This window comes from Gadus morhua, chromosome 13 (assembly GCF_902167405.1).
Source record: "Gadus morhua chromosome 13, gadMor3.0, whole genome shotgun sequence".
Lineage (NCBI taxonomy): Eukaryota > Metazoa > Chordata > Actinopteri > Gadiformes > Gadidae > Gadus > Gadus morhua.
Window position 1 is genome coordinate 27,493,995 of NC_044060.1, and position 20,556 is coordinate 27,514,550.

Here is a 20,556-nt window from a genome sequence, read left to right on the forward strand (position 1 = left end):
GTTTGCTTTAAATATCAATATTTTGATCATAACAACAGTTTTCGCACGCTCATTGAGTGCCCTCGACCTCTAAGTCTCATTAAATCCATAGCAATAAGTTGGAAACCATCAGTAATGTCACATGTTTCTGAGCACATAATATTTTGTCTATAATGTTGTAACGTATTGTGATAACGCGGCTATTGGCACGTCCTCACGCGTCCGTATTGAGGCCGCACCAGGGCATTTATCTGACATGCAAGAGTAATCACCAGTAATCAAGTTACTGCATATTGTCTGCATATTGTTTGGGGTTTGTTGAATTATGCGATTGTGGGCGGGTTCGCTTATTGAGTGGTGAAAAGGAGAACTGCTCACCGCCGTGGTCAGCTGTGCGATCCATGGTCTTCTAGGAAGCGCGCGCCCGACTGGGGACAGCTATATGGTGCGGGCGTGCGCGAGTGACGCCGCTGCGTCTCCGCCAAATCAATGACCTTTGTTTGAACATATACTTTGATTGATATGTAAACACCCCCGCCGATATTTGAGGGATTGGTATGTACCAATCTCGGGTCAGCTGATATAATAATAATAATAATGATGCATTGAATTTATATAGCGCTTTTTCCTAGACACTCAAAGACGCTTTACATTGAAGGGGGGGACCTCACTCACCACCACCAGTGTGTAGCACCCACTAGGGGTGATGCACGGCAGCCAATCTGCGCCAGAACGCTCACCACACACCAGCTCGAGGTGGAGGGTGAGGGAATTAATGAGTCAGCCAATTATACAATTATACAGGGGGATGATTAGGGGGCCAGATTGAATGAGCCTGGTTGGGCCAGGACACCGGGGGAACCCCTACTCTTTGCGATAAGTGCCCTGGGATCTTTTATGACCTCAGTGAGTCAGGACCTCGGTTTTACGTCTCCTCCGAAGGACGGATAAGGGATAAGATATAAGGGAGGCGTGTCAGTCCCGAGGGGGGGAGCTAGAAGGCGGAAGCTAGGCCATGTGCTCTCTGTATATGCTCTGTTATGTGAGAAGAAAATGGAAATAAAAGTAATTTTGCTTCACCACTGCCTTTTTGTGCTGATCCTAAGACCGCTCGACATTCTACCTTTTGACACGTATAGCATTCGACATCTTTGGGAGAATAATATTTATGTATACATGTGGAGGTATCTGTAAATACTCTTGGTGTATGTGTGTGTCTGTCTGTCTGGAAATAGGCCCTCCCTCCCCCCTTCCTCATAAATACACCTTGCCCTCTGCGTTTCAAAGCCTCCACTTTGACCCCCCCCCCTCCCCCACAGAGTGGCTTTGTCTTTCATGCCCCACTCTTGAGTTGTTTTGAGTACTTGTTAGCGATTATTCTTGGTACTGGGTGCGAGGTGAAGTCCTCCACTATTGGTCTCTGTGTAGATCGGGCCAAAATAGTATATTAACGAGAGTTCCAATCCAATCCTTACTATCTTTCACTTCTCCCATTCTTCTGACCTTTCCTAAGGCCGGCAAGGTCTGTGTTCCTAAGCAGTAGCTCAATAAGCAGTAGCGGACGTTCGGAGTGGATACTATCTTTTCTGCCGATCCGCTGATACCACCCTGGAATGCATGCTTACATTCAAGTCTGTTGGTATTTTGTTATTAAAGACGATGAATAATTAAGGTACGAGTTCCCCCCTTACCCCTTTCGCTCGTAAAGTCCCCACCTCCCTAACTCCAGGCCCCTTACACCCGAGGACCCCTCCCCCCACCTCTACCCCCCCCTCTCTCCGCACCCTCCTCGTAATCTCCTCCCCCCCTTCTCCCACTGTCTCAGTGAAAGCCCCACACCACCACCCTCCCTCCGCACCATCCTCCTCCTCGTGAATCCAACACCCCCCTCTCCCCTCCCTCCTTCTATCCCCCTTCGTGAATCTCCTCCTCCTCTCCCCCCTTCTCCCACTGTCTCAGTGAAACGATAGTTACGTATTGTAACTCTAGATTCTATGAGTATAGGCGCAGCATTTTAAGGCTATCGCTATTAGGTTATCCCTAGGCGTGAGCCTTAGCACTGAAAAATTTGTAATCCCCGCCCACCAACAGCGTGGGCCTCAATTACGTCCGCGTGCGGCTTGCCTCAACGACGTCCGCATTTCGCAGATATAGGCGGGCGCCGGCGGACATTCTGCTCCCAATAAACAGCTTTTCTTCAGCTATTTAAAGGACAATGAGGCCGATACTTAAAAGGCTGCGCCTATACTCATAGAATCTAGAGTTACAATACGTAACTATCGTTCTATGTCGTATAGGCTTCGCCTTTTAAGGCTATCACTATTGGGTTAAAGGGCGAAGCACGATATAGTCTATGCCTCATTGGTCCCGATCAGTACCAGAAACACAGCTACATACGCGCTAGTATCATGCGTCAGACGTAGCATAACATATGTCATGCGTCTAACGGCACGTCATCAACGAGCAGCTCCAATGTGTCTGATAAGACACAAGCTCTCAGCATGAATATTTGACTCCTCCTCACATTGTCTAATATGCGAGGGGAATAGTCACACAATCACACTCACTCTGACAAAGCACCTATAACTGAGTGTGTCATAGAGAGGCGCGACATGTCTCTCAGGTAAAACCTAATGAAAGAGCATGGGGAAGCCCAGGAGGCTGCTGTGCAGATATCCTCCATAGGCATCCCTCTTTGCAGAGCAACAGAGGACGATATTCCTCTGGTCGAGTGAGCTCTGATAGTCTCAGGCGGCTCTTCCCCCGTTGACACATAAGCCTGTGTGATAGCATCACACAGCCAATGCGACAGCCGTTGTTTCGTCAGGGGGAGGCCCTGGGAATGTTTTCTGTAATGCACAAATAACTGTTGAAATTTGCGCAGAGCCTCCGTGCGCTTCACATAACAGGCAAGCGTGCGTACGGGGCACAAGAGATGGGTGAGATCGCTTTCAGCGGCCAGGCCCACAAGCGCTGGCCGATCTCTGAGTAATCTATGATTGCTCCCCCTGCCTGTGAGAGAGCGTCCCGCCGACAAGGGAGTTCCTTCGGCGGCCCCGAGAGCAGACACTGGAGGCAGGGAAACCACGGTGCACTCGTGCGTTGCGGTGCTATGAGAATCATATACAGCCGCTCCTCTTGGACTCGATCCAAGACTTGGGGAATCAGGGGGACGGGCGGGATAGTGTACAGGAGTGTGTTTGGCCATGGTCTGTGAGCGAACGCATCTCGCTGTCGCACGTTTCTCCCTCGCCCCGTAATAGCCGGCGCTCGTGGGGCGGGACATCGTCCCATGAGCCCGCTGCCCGAGGCCTTTGCTGGCCACTCGCCGCAGCCTGCGATGGAGTTGGGCGGACCTGGTAAGCAGGGCGAGGTCGCCTTTTTAAAAGCAGCGGGAGTGGGGCAGCGGTCGCTAAGCCCCGGCTTCACTCCAAAGACAGCACACAGAGCGGGATCCAGCGGGAACCGCCCTGTAACCCCGGTCTGTCAGACCCTCCGTCTTCGTGACCTGGATAAATGTTTTCACCGGGACCACGAGCTTCCCGGGCTCCGCCGCAGTCCCACTGAAGTACGGTCTGATGGCAGGAAACTTCGGCCAGATCGGGTCGAAACGGGCGGGGCGTGTCGCGGCCTCGAGCCCCCAGATGCCATGCAGCTGGTCCGGGCTCGAGGCATAGGGCACCGCAAATCCAAGGTTTGCGGCTGCCCTGGCGATAATGCCCGCTAGCTCTGCCACCAAAGCTCCAATCACTGGAAGTGAGGTGGCGGCAGAGACGGGCAATGCTGCTGCCCCGGGCCTCTCCATTCGGAGAGGGGAGGCCGGGGGAGACGTCGTCGGCCCATTCAGCAATGGCGGCGGCAGGGTCGGCTTTGCGCTGTCCACAATGCCGACAAAGACAGAGCGGCGATGTTCATGCCCAAGGCAGCCCTCGCACACCTCATGGCCGCCATACGGCAAGATGTAACCCGTGCAGATGCGGATCGTCTTCGAGTCCATAATATCTATTTATTTACTTCAGTATGCTACAGGATCGTCCTGAAGAAAATGGGAGAACAGAACATCCGCCGGCGCCTGACTATATTTGCGAACTGCGGTCGTTGTTGAGGCCCACGCTGTGCGCGGGGATTACAAATATTTCAGTGCTACGGCTCACGCCTAGGGATAACCCAATAGCGATAGCCTTAAAAAGCGAAGCCTATACGACATAGAACGCTACGTTTCTTCAAAAGATCACGCAAACGATGACGCCCAAGCAGTGTAATGCATTGTGCAAATATGGAACTCTGTGTCTGGAATAACGTATTCATTCATTCAATTCTTTCATTCATTATGGATCTAATCATTGTTTCTGTAAAAGTCCCGTCTCTGGCCAAGGCAGCACTCTCACTCCTTGTGTGCTCCTGTATAAAAGCCAGTACGGACCCCGCAATAATTGCTTATGGCCATACCCCCCTGAACACGCCCATTGAGGAAGTGATACGCCCATTGAGGAAGTGATACGCCCATTGAGGTTTGGTGTGCTCGAGTGGTGCGAGGTGGACGGTGTTGGAGCGAGGAGTTTTTTTGGTGTTAAATTAAGTATTTATTGATATATTTTTGGTTAGTTGTTTATTCCCCCGACAGCTTGCTGTTTGGGGGAGTATTAATACACTTTAGTTCATTTTTTTCCGATGTCACACGGTTTTGACAACTGGAATGGAAGACAACATGGAACGGAACACGGCTCCTGGTGCGGCGACGGATGGTGGTTGTATGGCGAAGGGGACATCGGAGGACGTACTGGGCGGGAGACCGCTGACTCCGGAGAGAGCAGCGAGAGAGAGAAGGAAGACAAGGTTGCGGATGGTGGCCCGAGCTACAGCAGGGAGTTGTCTGTGGCTGTGGTGCTGGTGGGAGAGGAGAAGATCCCGATGATGGAGATGTTAAGGGCGATGCAGAGTGTGTGTGGATTGGTGTTGGGATGTCGCTACCTCTCATTGAACAAATATGAAGTGACGATGAATCACCCCAACGGGAAGCGGCGATTGTTGGATGGTTTTAAGATAAGGGGGACCAGCGTCGTCGCAAAAGACTTGACATCAGATGAGATGGTGGTATCCTTCATGAGTCTACCGGTGTACATTACGGCTGAGGAGATTCTCAAGAAGCTTGCGGACTGGGGTGTGGAGGCAGTTTCGCCTATTGCAAGGAGGAAGTGGCCTGGGATGACAATATGTGAGGGAACACGCTTTGTAAAGGTGAAGTTCAACAAAGAAGTACGGTCCTTGCCTTGGTCCACACGTTTTGACACCGAAAAGGGTGCTGAATATTTCCGTGCCATCCATGACAAACAATGAGGGATGCTATACGTGTCAAAAGGTAGAATGTCGAGCGGTCTTAGGATCAGCACAAAAAGGCAGTGGTGAAGCAAAATTACTTTTATTTCCATTTTCTTCTCACATAACAGAGCATATACAGAGAGCACATGGCCTAGCTTCCGCCTTTTAGCTCCCCCCCTCGGGACTGACACGCCTCCCTTATATCAGCTGACCCGAGATTGGTACATACCAATCCCTCTAAAGGTTTTTAGATTGTGCATCCAGCCTGGACACATAGTGAGGGACTGTCTTGAATTCCTGTGTAGGAAGTGCGGGAAGCAGGGACACCCTGCAAGGGAGTGTGTGGCTGTGATGAAATGTAAATGCACACACAGAGTGTGGTAATAGAACGGAAAATTGTGTGTGTAGGGAGGAGCAGGTGGGAGCGGGTGCCCTCTCAGTTGATCCGGCTTCAAAGGCTGTATCGTTGGAGAGTGAGGAAAGTGGAGGGGAAGAGAGTGAGGAAGAGAGTGAGGAAGAGGAGATGGAGCACGGGGAGCTGTCTGACGGGGAGACAGGCTTGGACAGTCAGCTACAGGTTGTGCTGAAGGACCCGGGTGTGGGGAGCACGGGGATGCCCGGGGGGCAAAGCTCTCAAGTAGAGCTTTCCTCTCTACCGGCATCTGGGCACCCTACACCAGCGGAGGGCGTAGCCAGGGTGCCGCGGGGGTCTGGACAGTTGAGGAACGAGGCGGGACATGGCACGGGGTCTAGCCTAGTAGTTGACTTGGTTGTGTCAATGGCCCCGGCAACAGGGGGAGATGGGGGCACAGGTATGGGGGGGGGGGAGGAGCTCTCAAGCGGGGCTCCTCTCTTTACAGGCGCCCGCGTGCCCTACAGTAGAGGGAGATGCAGCCGAGGGGTCTTGTGCTGGGACTAGAGAGGCTACAGCCGACGCGTCTCATTGGCGTGGTATGGCGGCTATAAGTTCCCCCCCCACACTGGCTGATGGAACGGAGAGAATAGAGAGAATAAGTCGGTGAATGAGGCGTTGGGTGTTTGTAGGGAGAGGGCGCCCAGGGTCAGACGCAGGAGAGGTTTGATTCCGATGAGGAACAGAGAAACGTGAAAATGTAAGGGGTACGTAAAAAAAAATGATTTTAACAGTAATACCCACTCTTTGTCTTTTGGTTTCAATGGTCACACTCACCTCAATTACCATCAACGGTCTTAACAATATGCGGAAGTTTGGTGGGGTGTTAATCAATTTGAAATCCGATATTTAAGTGCTGCAGGAAACAAACTGGATACAGGCTAAAATGCCAGAAAGTTATTCGAAGAAAGAGGTCTCACTTTATTTGTATTTCGGTAAGGTAACTACGGAGCAAAAGGAGGGGAATTGTATTGAACACGTGCGAGTGACTCCCAGCTGGTCAATACCTCCAACCCACAAGTCTGAACTACCGGAAGTTTCTGCCTTTTTTTTGCTTCCGGACCCGTTTAAAGGTTGGGTAGGTGATTTGCGAAACGCCAGCAGATTTTGAAAATACACAACTCAAATGGTCCTACCCCCTCTCCTTCAACGCTGACTCTGACTCCACCCATTCCAATTACCTGGACGCGCAATCATGCACGAGCGCGAACAGAGATGCGCGAGAGCGAGCCAGGCTAGCTTAGGTTTTCGTTTAACAACATGGCACTACATTCAGCTGTAAGTTGCACCCAGTACCGCGGGAAGTAGGGGTGCTGGGGGTGCTGCAACACCCCCTGTCCGAGGCCCTGTCTTATCACAGAAAACGATGATTTCTAAAAACTCCGGCCAAAGTGGAGATTTTTGAAAACGCCGGTTATGTGTTGTCGTGTCAACGGGGAGAAACGGGATTTTAGGTTCTGAAGCGTCACATTATGCACCAGGAAATGCTTAATGTCATGTGAGCGCCCGCTGTACCGTATTGGTCCGAATATAAACACAAACCCCATTGTAAGACGACCTATATTTGGAAAAAAGATTTGAAGACCAGATCCGTTTTTTATGAATAAATAAATTGTATTCATTGAAATAATATACGAAAATAAAAAGGCATCGAATAAAACACTGCATTGCCACTAAACAGTAGTGCAAATAGGCCGTACTGATGTGTACACCAAAGACTATTCCTGACACTCCTCTGCCCCGCTGTGTTCGCTCTGGCTGTGGTCGCTCCGAACTGTTTCGGCCCGTGGCAAAGCGAGTCATCCTCGCTGCTGTCCAAGGCATTTTGAGACGCAGCATTTATTTAATGCTCATATGACCTAGTGCTGAAAAAAGGTTATATGAAAAAGTGTGAGGGTAGCGGTGGTGCGCTAAACTTGTTCTGTGAGCAGCTGGATGTGAACGATCGATTTTCAACTGTCCGCGCATGCACTGGTGTAATTGAGCTGCGCTGCTATACATCTTTTTTTATCAATGTAACGAGTTGCGAGTCTAGTGCAGGCTGAGTTTTTTTTTTCCCCAGCACCCCCTGCTGAGAATACGTTCTCGCTGCAATGGTTGGACCAGATGTTATAAACATTAAACGGTCACATAAATCATTACTATTTTTAGAAAATGTATGTTTGTTTCATATAATTGTATTGGAAGTCCTGGTTTTCACTAGGGTTGCCGCGGTGTGGACATTTTCACACCGAGTAATACACTCGTCTCCACACCGGTATTACCGAGTATAAACGGTATAAACTTTGAAACTAGGTCAACCGCCACACAAGCATCGGTTTTTAGACCCTTCTCGTCCTTCAGTTGCCGCCAACGTTCGAAAGCAGCGCCTAGGATTATTCTTGATTTCAGTTTTTCTCTTTCAGCGTTTTTATTATCAATTACTCTCTGAAAAAGAGTTTTCCTTCTCTTTGCTGGTGGTGGTGGTGGTGGTGGTGGGGATGGTGGCGTCTTGTCTGCCATGGAAATTGTCTTCTACTGCTAGGTCCAAATGTGGATTAACTAGTTCCAGTAGCTACCGCAGGATAACAACAAACAGGAGCTTGCTCTGGGTCACGAGTACTGCACGAAGGGGTCGCGCGCGGGGCGCGGGGGAGGGGGAGTGCAGTACGACCGTTTGATTGACGTACTTACTGTCCAATGCAACTCGGTGGCAATGGAAATGATTGGCTGGAGTTTTTCGAGCCCTGCCCGTTCCACAGATGATTGACTTGTTTAATTTTCATGTCAGTACTTCTAACTCAGTGGCTGTAAGCGGGTTATGATAAGGATTTCAAGTAATTTTGCAAAAATGGCCAAAAAAGCAAATCACCTATACAACCTTTAAATACCTAGTTGGGCGTGGCCTATGTGACGTATAGCCTTGGCTTCCTCAGCTGTCTAAAGGTGCTGCCTTCTGTGGATGGAGTAGCTATTACAGCCTTCAGTAAGGTCCTGCTCCCCTTGTGGCTATGTACAGTATTTACGGCTTATATGTTCGGTCCTGTTTCCTTGTGGCTATGTGAGGGTAATACAGCTTGTGAGTTTGAATCTGCTTCCTAGAGGCTATGTGGGGGCAGCTTATGTTCTTAAAATACGTAACACTAATTAATGTATACGCACCGAACAGAGAAGCGGAAAAAAGGTTACTTTTTATCTCTCTTGGTTTGCTCTGCAATAGGAATTGTGTTCTCGTGGGTGATTTTAATGTGTTTTGTAGCAACTGGATGTTTATAGGGGAGATAGTTTTAGACAGGATTCGGCCCGGAAGGGTTTGTTAAAAATGATTGAGGATGGGGGTTTGGTGGATGTGTGGAGGGTTAGTATTGCTGCATTCTTCGAAGAAAATAGTCCAATCCCGGGTTGCTTTTAACTCACTTTATTTGTTATAAAGTAGGCATGTTTCGGTATGGTAACTATGAAGCTTAAGGGAGGGAATTGTATCTAACGCGTGGAGAGGAAAATACCGTGATCTACTTCAAGCCCCCCCGGTGGCTCTCTGCCGTCTACCTATTGATCTCTGGGCTCCTAGCTTCGAATCACCCGCTAGGGGACGTCAAGTGGCCGTGTCCTATGTAGTGGGCGTGGCCGGGGTGACGTAATGGCTTCGGCTTCTTCCCCTAACTAAAGGTGATGCCTTCTGTGGAGGGAGCAGCCTTCAATAAGGTCTTGCTCCCCTTGTGGCTATGTATAGTATTTACGGCTCATCTGTTTGGTCCTGCTTCCTAGAGGTTATGTGAGGGTAATGCAGCTTCTTAAAATACTTAACATTAGAAATGCTGCCAAGAGGGAATTTTCTAGGAGGCAGATAGTGAACGGGATGCTAAAGCAAAGTAGGATCGATTTATGTTTAGCACGGCAGGACATCGCTGATACTTTGAGCAGTGTACAGTATAAATTCACTGGTTATAGTGATCATGCAGCAATAATCTTTCAGATGGGTGACAGAAGTAGAGGGACAGGGGGGGGAGTTTGGTGTTTGAATACAAGTGTGTTGGAAGAGAGCGAGTATATTGAGATGGGATCAGAGGGTGTGTTAAGGAGCAAATGAATTTTGTGGGGTATGATGCAGACGTGTGTGAATGGTGGGAATGTGTGAAGATAAAGGTGAAAATGTTGAGTATAAAATATTGTAAAAAGCGGAGTCAAGTAAAGAGGAGGACGGAATGTGTATTGAGAGAGCGAATGGCTGAGGAATTGAGGAGGTTAGATGACGTTGTGAATAGGGATTTAGCTGACTACATAGGCATTAAAGGGGAATTAGAATCTTATGAAAGGGAGAGGTGTAAAGGGGCGATAGTTAGGAGTCGGGCGCAGCATGTGTGGATGGGGAGAAATGTACGTCTTTCTTTTTGGGGCTGGAAAAACGGAAACAGGGTAGAACATACATAGCTCAGATAGAGGATGAGAGAGGGGAAGTGGTAAATGATTTTGTGGGGGTGTTGGAGAGAGTGCAGGGGTTTTACAGTGATTTATTTAGCAAAGGCAATGTAGATAAGGATAGTGTGGACAAGATATTAGGGATGGTTGAGCATGTGTTATCGGATAGTGATAGGGAAGTATGTGAGTGTGAGTTAGTAGAGTCGGAGGTGATGGCGGCCATCAGCAGCCTGTCCAATAACAAGAGTCCTGGCTCTGATGGATTGCCGGCAGTTTTACAAGTGCTTTAGTGAGTTGTTCTGTCCGATTTTATTAAAGGTATATTGGGAAATGGAAAGGTTAGGGACGGTTAGTAAGTCGATGTCGACGGGGTTGATAGCGGTAGTGTACAAGAATAGTCGTAAATTGCAGTTAGGGAATTACAGAGGGTTGAGTCTGTTGAACACTGACTATAAGGTACTGGCCAAAACTTTAGCTAATCGGATTAAGTCGGTAGTAGGGACCATAGTTTCATCAACGCAAGCTTACAGTATTCCAAGGAGAGATATAGCGGACACGATAGGGTCAGTTAGGGATGTAGTGAGGCATATGAAAGAAGAGGAAGGTGTAGTTTTGAGTGTCGATTTTAACAAAGCTTTTGATAGGGTAGAACATGAGTTTATGTTAAGGGCGCTAGAGAGATTTGGTTTTGGGGATAGGTTAGTGAAGTGGATTAGATTATTGTATAGTACTGAAAAGAGTAGGGTTAAGTGTAACGGGGTATTGACGGATAGTTTTAGATTAGACAGGTCAGTTAGGCAGGGTTGTCCGTTATCTGCATTATTGTACAGTATAACGGCTGAACCATTAGCCACCATGCTGAAAAAGGATCAGCACATACAAGGCATCAATATCCCTGGAGGAGGTAGGAGTTTAATCCATCAATACGCAGATGACACAAGCATTACAGTTAGGAATTTGGCCAGTGTGAAAAGGGTAATTGAGTTATTGGGAATATATGGGAGTGCATCGGGGGGAAAAAATTAACCTGGAAAAGTCAGAGATCCTTTGTGTAGGGGCAGTGGATATGAGCGAGTGTGACATTCCGCTGACTGTTTCTAAGGGGATGATAAAGGTATAAGGTGTGAATGTGGGTGTGGATGAAAATGAGGCAAGGGATGTCAAGTGGACAGGGGTTCTGAATAAAGTGAAGCAGAATTTGAATTTATGGAAGATGAGGAAGTTGAGACTGAGGGGCAAGGTGATTGTGGTGAATTGCTTGATGATGTCACGGGTGAATCATGTGCTGAGCACCCTGGATCTACCATTGTGGGTAGTAAAGGATTTTAATGGGGCTGTTAACATTTTTTTGTGGGATGGGAAACCGGCCAAAATTGCGCACAAGGCCTTGACGAATGGGTATGAGGATGGAGGACTGAAATTGATAGATGTGGAGGTGAAGAAAAGGGCGTTACAAGTGAAAACAATTAAGAAATATTTATTTGGTAAGGAGGAGTATTGTTGGATGTTTTTTTTTTTAGGACTATTTGCACAGGTATGGTGGTTGTGGTGTCAATGGTCTTTTTATGATGTTTAACAAACCCAGGTGTCAAGGGATGTCGTATTTCTAAAGAGAGGTTTTTGAGGCATGGGGGAAATATGGAGTATATAGGGAGTATGTGAAGTATGAGTGTGTAGACAGAGCCGAGGTTCTGAATCAGCCAATCTTTCAGAACCCAAAAATACTTCACAATAACAGAATACTGGTCAGTAAACATTTTGAGAAAGCCGGTATGAAACAGGCCAAGCATTTAATGTTGGAGGGTGGAAGCGTTTTTAAGGCGGAACAGGTGATCATACAAGATACAATATTGTTTATTGTCATATACACAATGGAAACATAGTTTACACTGGGCAATGAAATTCTTAATTTGCAAGTTCCCTAGACACAAAATATACTTCAAATAAAAGTAGATAAATAAACTAAACTACTAAAAATCTGTACAAAGAGCAGAGTTTAGTTAAACAAAACAGTTAAAAATAAGGTGCTGTTTAGCATGTGCAATGTTCGCATACAGCAGAAGGCCCTGAAAGACATTATCATAAGGGATGTAAGGAGGGTTAATAGAGACGTGAGGGAGGCTGTGATTGTTGGGATGTATAGAAGAGTAAGGGAAAGTATTGGTACAGGGTGGATGACACTGCTGTTAGGACAGGGAGGGATGGGCGAGGAGAACAGGATGTTCGAGTTGGGGGTGGAGAGGGGAGGTAAGAGAGTTAAGTTTGAGGATGTCAGTACAAAAAGTGTGTATATGGATTTGATGGGTGGTGGGATGAAGAGGCCAGCGTCAGAGAAGGTGTGGGGAAGGTTTTTTGAGGGGTTTGACGCAAAGAAAATGTGGGGCAACTTGAATGTGAAGTATAACTCTATTGAATATGAGCACAACTATTGTAAGATCAGGCACAATAGGGTTTTCACGAATGTTGTTTTGCACCAAATTGATAGGAATGTGGGTAGAGTCTGCAATGTTTGTAAAGAGGTGGATGAGACCTTTGATAATTATTTCATTGAATGTTCAATGTTGTTTGTCTTTTTTGAGAAGGTGAAGGATTTGTTGAGTGTACACTGGGATCAAGGTTGGGAATGATGTTGAATGGAAGAAATTGTTGTTGTTTGGTGTGGTTGGAAAGGTGAAAGATATGAATGTAAATTTGGTGAACTTTACGTTGAGCACTGTCCGTCATGCAATTGTGTGTAGGAGGAATGTTGCGCAATATGAGGGGAGGGTGATACGGGTATGGGAGTTGTTTGTGGCAACTTTTAAAAAGAATGTAAGGTTGGTCCACACGCTTAGGAGGGAGGATTTTCACAAGTATTTTGTTAGGAACAGCACTTTAGTCATGGTAACGGAATCAGGGATGTTAGGATGTAGTGTGTAGTGTTGGCACTTTTTTTCTTGCTTGTTAAGGCCTGGCAGACTACTCCGCCGCACATGTTTGTTGTGTATGGTTAGGGTTGGTTGGTATCTGCCCTCCTAAGCGTATGGACTAACCTCTCTATGTGATTGTTGTATACATTTGTGATTATCCACTATCGGTATCTCTTGTGTGTGTCATACTGTCTGTTTAGTTATGACTGGAAAAGATTGTAAATTACTGTAAATACTGAATTTGAATATAAATTGTAAACTCTTTTTTGTTAAAGAATTTTTGATTGAGAATTTAAGCAACATACAGACACTGACAACGTCTCTCCAAACTCTATTTGTGAAACATGTGGACAGTGTAGTGACGCTGCTAGCAGGGAGCAGCAGAGAGCTGCAATGACGGCGGTCCACTGTAGACCATCCCAGGTTTTGCAACGCTACGTTTCTTCAAAAGATCACGCAAACGATGACGCCCAAGCAGTGTAATGCATTGCGTTCAAATATGGAACTCTGAGTCTGGAATAACATATTCATTCATTCATTAATTTATATCATTCATTATGGATCTAATCATTGTTTCTGTACACGTCCCGTCTCTGGTCAAGGTAGAACTCTCACTCCTTACGTGCTCCTCCTGTATAAAAGCTAATATGGTCCCGACAAAAATTCCTTACGGCCATACCACCCTGAAACACCCCCGATCTCGTCAGATCTCGGAAGCTAAGCAGGATCGGGCTTGGTTAGTACTTGGATGGGAGACCTCCTCGGAAGACCAGGTGCTGTAAGTAGTGACGGGATAAAAAATAAAAAGTACGCCTGATCACGTTTGGTCTGATACCGTTCAGGTGTGCGAAGAGTAAGACTGCACAGAGCAGTGTAGTGTTTGTTGGATCGTTTGTGCTTGAGAAGGTACTTTATTTATTTTTTTCTCTATACATCTCCCAGATCTCCCATTGTTTTGGCAAGGATTATCCCGTGGACGGACAAAATGTCAACGAAAAAGGCTTGAATGGAGTTTTTTGAATTGAATTGAAAAAGTTTTTATTTCAAACAAGTAAACAATAATAAAAAATAATAATAATAAACAATCAAATAAATGAAACAAGTGGACAGTTACAATAAAATAATGTTTACTCACAATGAAAACCACAAAAGAAGAAACTGTCTTACACTTGCTTTACCTGTTCGAAAAGGGGTGAGAAGAAGAAAACTTATTTAATCTCACCCCTTCTTCCTAATTTATTTATCTATAATGATTAGCTTCCTTATATAATAATCATCAAAAAATAATTGTATATTAATATACATTAGTTTACAATATGATACAATTCATTACTACCTGCGTATTTATCTAATAATATTGTCAAGTTATCTTTTAATAATATCTAATTAAACATTCAATATTCTAAAGTGATTGTCCAATATATACATACATGAAAACATATACACTATGTTAGACACCTTCTTCATCCCTGTACCGTGTAAAAATCAATTCTTTGTATTTTACTTTAAACTGATTAATGTTTGGACATTCCTTGATCTCCCCACTCAAACTGTTCCACAGTCTTACACCACATATTGAAATACAAAACATTTTCCTGGTCGTACGGACGCTGTTCACTTTGAAATTTAATTTTCCCCTTAAATTATAGCCCCCCTCACGATCACTGAATAATTTTTGTATGTTTAAGGGTAATATGTTGATTTTAGCCTTAAACATTATCTGTGTGGTTTGAAATTCCACCAGATCTGTGAATTTTAATAATTTTGACAGTATGAATAGTGGGTTAGTGTGATCCAGATATCTCACATTGTGAATAATGCGAATGGCTTTTTTTTGGAGAATAGTAAGTGAATGTAATGAAGTTTTGTACGTGTTGCCCCAGACTTCCGTACAGTAATTGAGGTATGGTAAGACTAGTGAACAGTAGAGAATACGGAGTGATTTTTGATCTAGAACCAATTTTACTTTGTTTAATACATAAATGCTTCTTGATAGTTTTGATTGTACGTGTGTAATGTGTGATTTCCAACTGAATCGTCCGTCGATTATATTCCCAAGAAATTTATTTTCGTAAACTCTTTCAATTTCAACTCCATTTATATTTATATGTATTTCTGTGTTTTTTCTGCAGTTACCAAATAACATTAATTTTGTTTTGCTTAAGTTTAATGATAGTTTGTTTGTATCAAACCATGTTTTTATTTTGCTCATTTCCTTAGTGATGATTTTTTCTAGTTGTTTTAAATTCTCCCCAGAACAGAAAATATTAGTGTCATCAGCAAACAAAACCAACCTCAAGACATTTGAAACATTACAAATATCATTAATATACAATATGAACAGCTTAGGACCCAACACTGACCCCTGAGGGACGCCACAAGCAATGTCCAAACATGTTGAAGAACAATTCCCCAACTTCACAAACTGCTGTCTTTTGCTCAAATAGCTTTTAACCCAATCCAATACTATCCCCCTTATTCCATACCTTTCCAATTTATCAAATAAAATGTCATGATTGATTGTATCGAAAGCTTTTCTGATATCAATAAATACCCCTACTGCATATTTTTTCTGTTCAATGGCGTTTGTTATTTCCTCAACTGATTCTATTACTGCAAGTGATGTTGATCTGTTGGTTCTGAATCCATATTGACTGTCATTAATTAATTTGTGCTTTTCTAAGAATGTATCTAGTCTATTGTTGAAGATTTTTTCTAATATTTTTGAGAACTGTGGAAGTAGCGAGACTGGTCTGTAGTTTGTGAAGTGATGCTTGTTCCCAGTTTTGTACAGTGGTATAACTTTTGCTGTTTTCATTTTGTTTGGAAATTTACCAGTTTGAAATGATAAATTACAGATAAACGTCAATGGTTTTGAAATCCCCTCAATGACTTTCTTGACCAATGTCATGTCGAGGTCATTAAGATCAGTAGACTTTTTGTTTTTAAATTTTGTAACCATATCCAATATTTCTTTCTCCTCTACTGCTTTGAGAAACATTGAGTAGGGATTTCTCTCCAATAATGTACTATAATCTTCACCAGATGTCCCTGGATCAGGAATTTTTTCTGCCAGTTCAGGTCCAACATTCACAAATAATTGATTAAAACTGTTAGCTACGTCATCCATATTATAATTTGCATTATCCTTATCAATAAAATACTTAGGATAACTTATTTGCCTAGGGCTATTTCTTACAATACTGTTTAGTATATTCCATATTCCTTTAATATTGTTCTTGTTATCATTTAATATTTTCTTATAGTATTCTTTCTTGCTTGTTCTTATAATATTAATTAATTTATTTTTATATATTTTATATTTATTCTCTGCATCTTTAGTTCTGTGTCTTAGGAAATCTCTGTAAAGTGTGTTTTTCTTTTTACAGGCATTTCGTAATCCCTTTGTGATCCATGGACACTTGGTATATTTTAGTTGTATAATAAAAACTGTCCAATTGAATTGGACAGTTTTTATCATATAATGACCTAAATATTCGTAGAAAATTTTCCATTTTCATGTCAATGTCATTTGCTTGGTGTATTATTTCCCAGTTCAGAGCCACTAAGTCGTTTTTTAGGGCGTTGATGGATTCTTCTGACTTTACTCGTTTGTAATCTGTTTGTTTATCTAGCTTATTCTTGTAATTGCAGTCATAGATTGTAAAGACTGGCAAGTGGTCACTAATATTATTAATCAATAATCCACTTATTGTGTTGTTTTTGATTTCATTCTACTGGGTCTGATGATTTTCGGAATTAGTCTCATACTGTACATTGTATTGACAAATTCCTCTGTAATGTTGTGTTTGTTAGGATTTAACAGGTCGATATTGAAATCTCCACAGATAAAAACTATTTTGCTATTTATTTGAGAAAACATGCCCTCTATCCATTCATTAAATATTTCAATGCTAGACCCAGGAGCCCTATATATACAGCTAATTATGACATTTTTGTGTTTTTCTTTACAGATTTCAATTGTTATACATTCCAGTAAGTTATCAACCACAGTTGTCATACAATCCAATACCCTAAAGTTTAACGACACATCCACATATATTGCTACTCCTCCTCCACCCTTGTTTTTTCTATTATTATACCTGAGTTCATAACCATTTAGTTCGAAGTCTATCCCTTTGTCCGTGTTGATCCATGTTTCAGATATGGCAATTATGTTGAATGGTTGTGTGAATGTATTTACATATTCCTTGATATTATTGAAATTTGCATACATACTCCTGCTATTAAAGTGTATAATTGATAGTTTGCCCTTTGAAGTAATGTCCCGGTTATACTGGTCATCTGTGTAGTAGCAGCATTTGTTGTCATTGTTAATATTCAAGAAGAAATTATTGTCCGGGTCTATGTCATGTTCCAAATCAGGTAGATTGTGATCAGAGTACTCGCATGTTTTTAACTCCAGTTGGTCTTGCTCGATTATCCTCTGATATATTTCGGTGTTAATTCCAGGTGTATTTGACTGCATTCCGTCAGTGTGTGTCATGATTGTGTGTGTGTCTGCATGTTACCTCATATTCCAATTGTTGATTATTGGTATTTGACCAGCTCTGCGACATCTCTAATTACCAGCACTTTAGCTTCCTCCGGTGGCCCGTTGAGTTTGATGAAAATCTTGCAGTTTGTGGTCCAGGTGTTTTGTATTTTTTTCTGTTTCTTGAGGTAGTGTGCGTTTTTGGCTATTTCGGCGTTACGTTTGGTGAGATGCTCGTTTAGGTATACATCCGTTCCCTTCAGACGTCTACCTTCTCTCAGCAGAGCGATCTTATGCTTTCTATTGACAAACCGGATGATTATGGCCGGTTTGTCACTGCTATTTCTCCTTGGCAGAGGGTGGCATACCTCGATATTATTGCAGTTCAGGTGTATCCCTTTGGACTGCAGGAAGGCAGCCACCTGTTGCTCCGTTGAGCCAACATCCAGTTCACCGTGCCCCCCCTCGCTGTCAGCTGTCACCGCCCGGGCGTATGACCGGGGTTTGACTTGCAGCCCGGAGACAATCACATTATTGATCCTGGTGTACTGTTCTAGCTCTTCTACTTTATTCTCCAGGTCGGCAAGAAAGTAAGTAAAGTTTTTACCTCTTTTACGAGGTCCAGAAAACTGCTCTGAAGCTTTCTGACAGCAGTAACTTCCTCCGTCAGGAAGTTGAGCGACTTCTTTATGTCCTCAACATCCTCCTCCATCTGTAAATTATTTTTAGGTCCCATAACCTGATATCCCGATTGACTCTTGATTTATTTATTTTTCATTTTCGTAATTCGAAAATAGCCTAGATAGCTTAGCTACCGTCCGGTGGCGTCTGCGACTCTGTTCTTACAACTACGGAAGCCCATGAAAGACTAGTAGATCACAGAAAGAAAGACCAGAGGGGAGAAGAGGCTGGAGATAAAGAAAATACATATACTAAAGAACTGACAGTGAGTGTGGAACTGATCGGTGAAGACACAGTAACAATGATGGAAGTGATGAAAGCTACGAAGGAGCTGATGGCTTGCCGCAAAATTGGACTGAAAAAATATGAATTAACAATAATAATAATAATAATAATACATTTAATTTAGAGGCGCCTTTCAAAACACCCAAGGTCAACTTACAGAGCATATAGTCATCATACATTTTTTAAAAAATAAATAAATAAATAAATAAATAAACATAAGCAATAAGAAATAAATAAAACAAAAACAAGACAAAACAAAACAAAAAAACAATCAAAACAGTGATCAGTTAGACGTTGTGTGCGAGTTTGAACAGGTGAGTTTTGAGTTGTGACTTGAAGGTTGTAATGGTGTCTGACTGTTTTATGTGTGGGGGGAGGGAGTTCCAGAGCCTGGGTGCTGAACAGCTGAATGACCGGGCACCCATTGAAGTGAGTCGTGATGTGGGGATACATAGTAGTCCAGCAGAGGTTGAGCGGAGGGAGCGGGAGGGAGTGTATTCTTGGAGGAGGTCGCAGAGATAACTGGGGGCTAGGTTGTGGAGAGCTTTGTAGGTGAGGAGTAGGGTTTTGTATTGGATGCGGTAGTGTACTGGGAGCCAGTGAAGTTGGATGAGGACAGGGGTGATGTGGTCAGATGATTTGGTGCGGGTGATGATCCGGGCGGCTGAGTTCTGAATGATCTGCAGTCTGTTGATGAGTTTGGTGGGGAGTCCGGTGAGGAGGGCGTTGCAGTAGTCTATGCGTGATGTGACAAATGAGTGAACTAGGATTTCAACAAAACATCTCAATGTCAATGGGACATCTCAGTGGGAAAAAGAAATTGATGGACGGTTTCAAAATAAGAGGGATTAGTGTAATTGCGAAAGAGCTCACTAATGACGAAACGGTGGTTTCGTTTTTGGAGCTGCCCGCATACACCTCGGACAGGGACATTATCAGGAAACTACAAGGGTGGGGGGTCTCAGCTGTATCACCTATTAAAAGGAGAATGTGGGCCGGTACCAAAATAGCAGACGGGACCAGGTTTCTTAAAGTTAAATTTAATGATTTAGTGAGGTCACTGCCGTACTCAACGAAGTTCAACACTGCTACGGGCCCCAAATATTTCCGGGTGATCCACGATAAACAGGAGAAGGTGTGAAGGATGTGTATCCAACCGGGGCATATTCTGAGGGATTGCCCAGATTTCAGATGCCACAGGTGCCATAAACAGGGGCACTACGCAAGAGTGCAGAACAGAAGAGGAACAGAGGCAACAAGGAGGAGAAGGCGGGAGCCAGGAGATGGATGTCGGCGAGGAGGAGGAGCGACCGAGAGGAGAGGGAGGAGAAGGAGGAAGCGGAGCTGAGGCGAATGGAGCGGAAGAGAGTGACGTGGGAGTCGGCGGGGAAGGAGAGCAGATGGATGAGGATGAGGAGCAGGAAGGAATGGGAGAGGACGAGACGGCAGCGGAAGAGACAACGGAGACGGGAGGAGAGAAGGAAAGGGAGGAGATCGGCAGCAGCGTGGACAGTGCTGCGAGAGGGACGGACGAGCGAAAGGAGGCGCGGCGGAGGGAGCTAAAGGAGGGGAGAAGAACAGGGAAAAGAGTGGAATGACTGTGGGGGGACATGAAGAGGGAAGTGAGGGGACAAGGGAGATTACGGGGGAGAGGCACTTAGGGTGGAAGTGGGCGACTTCGGACATAACAGACAGTGATGGGGAAAACTTGGAGGAGGTGGCTGCAAATAGGAAAAGACCACTGGGGAGGAAGCAGAGACAAGGTAAGGGGAAGAAAAGTGCAAATGATAACATAACATGTGGAATCTTTTCTCATTTATACTTGTAATGATCAAGATATCTTCTTTTAATGCTAATGGGCTAAGGGACAGGGGCACCCTCAAAGCGCTTCAGTTCTGACTTGCTCCCACAATACCTTGCGAGGAAAACGGAAAATCAAGAAATATCCTAGACAAGATGGAGGGCGAAAAGATGCGACAGGATTTGAAAAACACAAATTTAAGTGTTTTCTCTGTAATTAACAATTAATTATTTTATTAATTATACTCTGCAGCCCGGCCGCGGGCTTCAAAGCCCGG

General features: G+C 44.4%; 1 non-coding gene across 1 annotated transcript; it reads left to right on the forward strand.

Annotated features, from left to right (window-relative positions):
- Window positions 1–13,682: 13,682 nt before the first annotated feature.
- Window positions 13,683–13,802, forward strand: LOC115557892 (5S ribosomal RNA). Its single transcript, XR_003979274.1, has one exon. It is a non-coding gene; the product is annotated as a 5S ribosomal RNA (ribosomal RNA).
- Window positions 13,803–20,556: the final 6,754 nt, after the last annotated feature.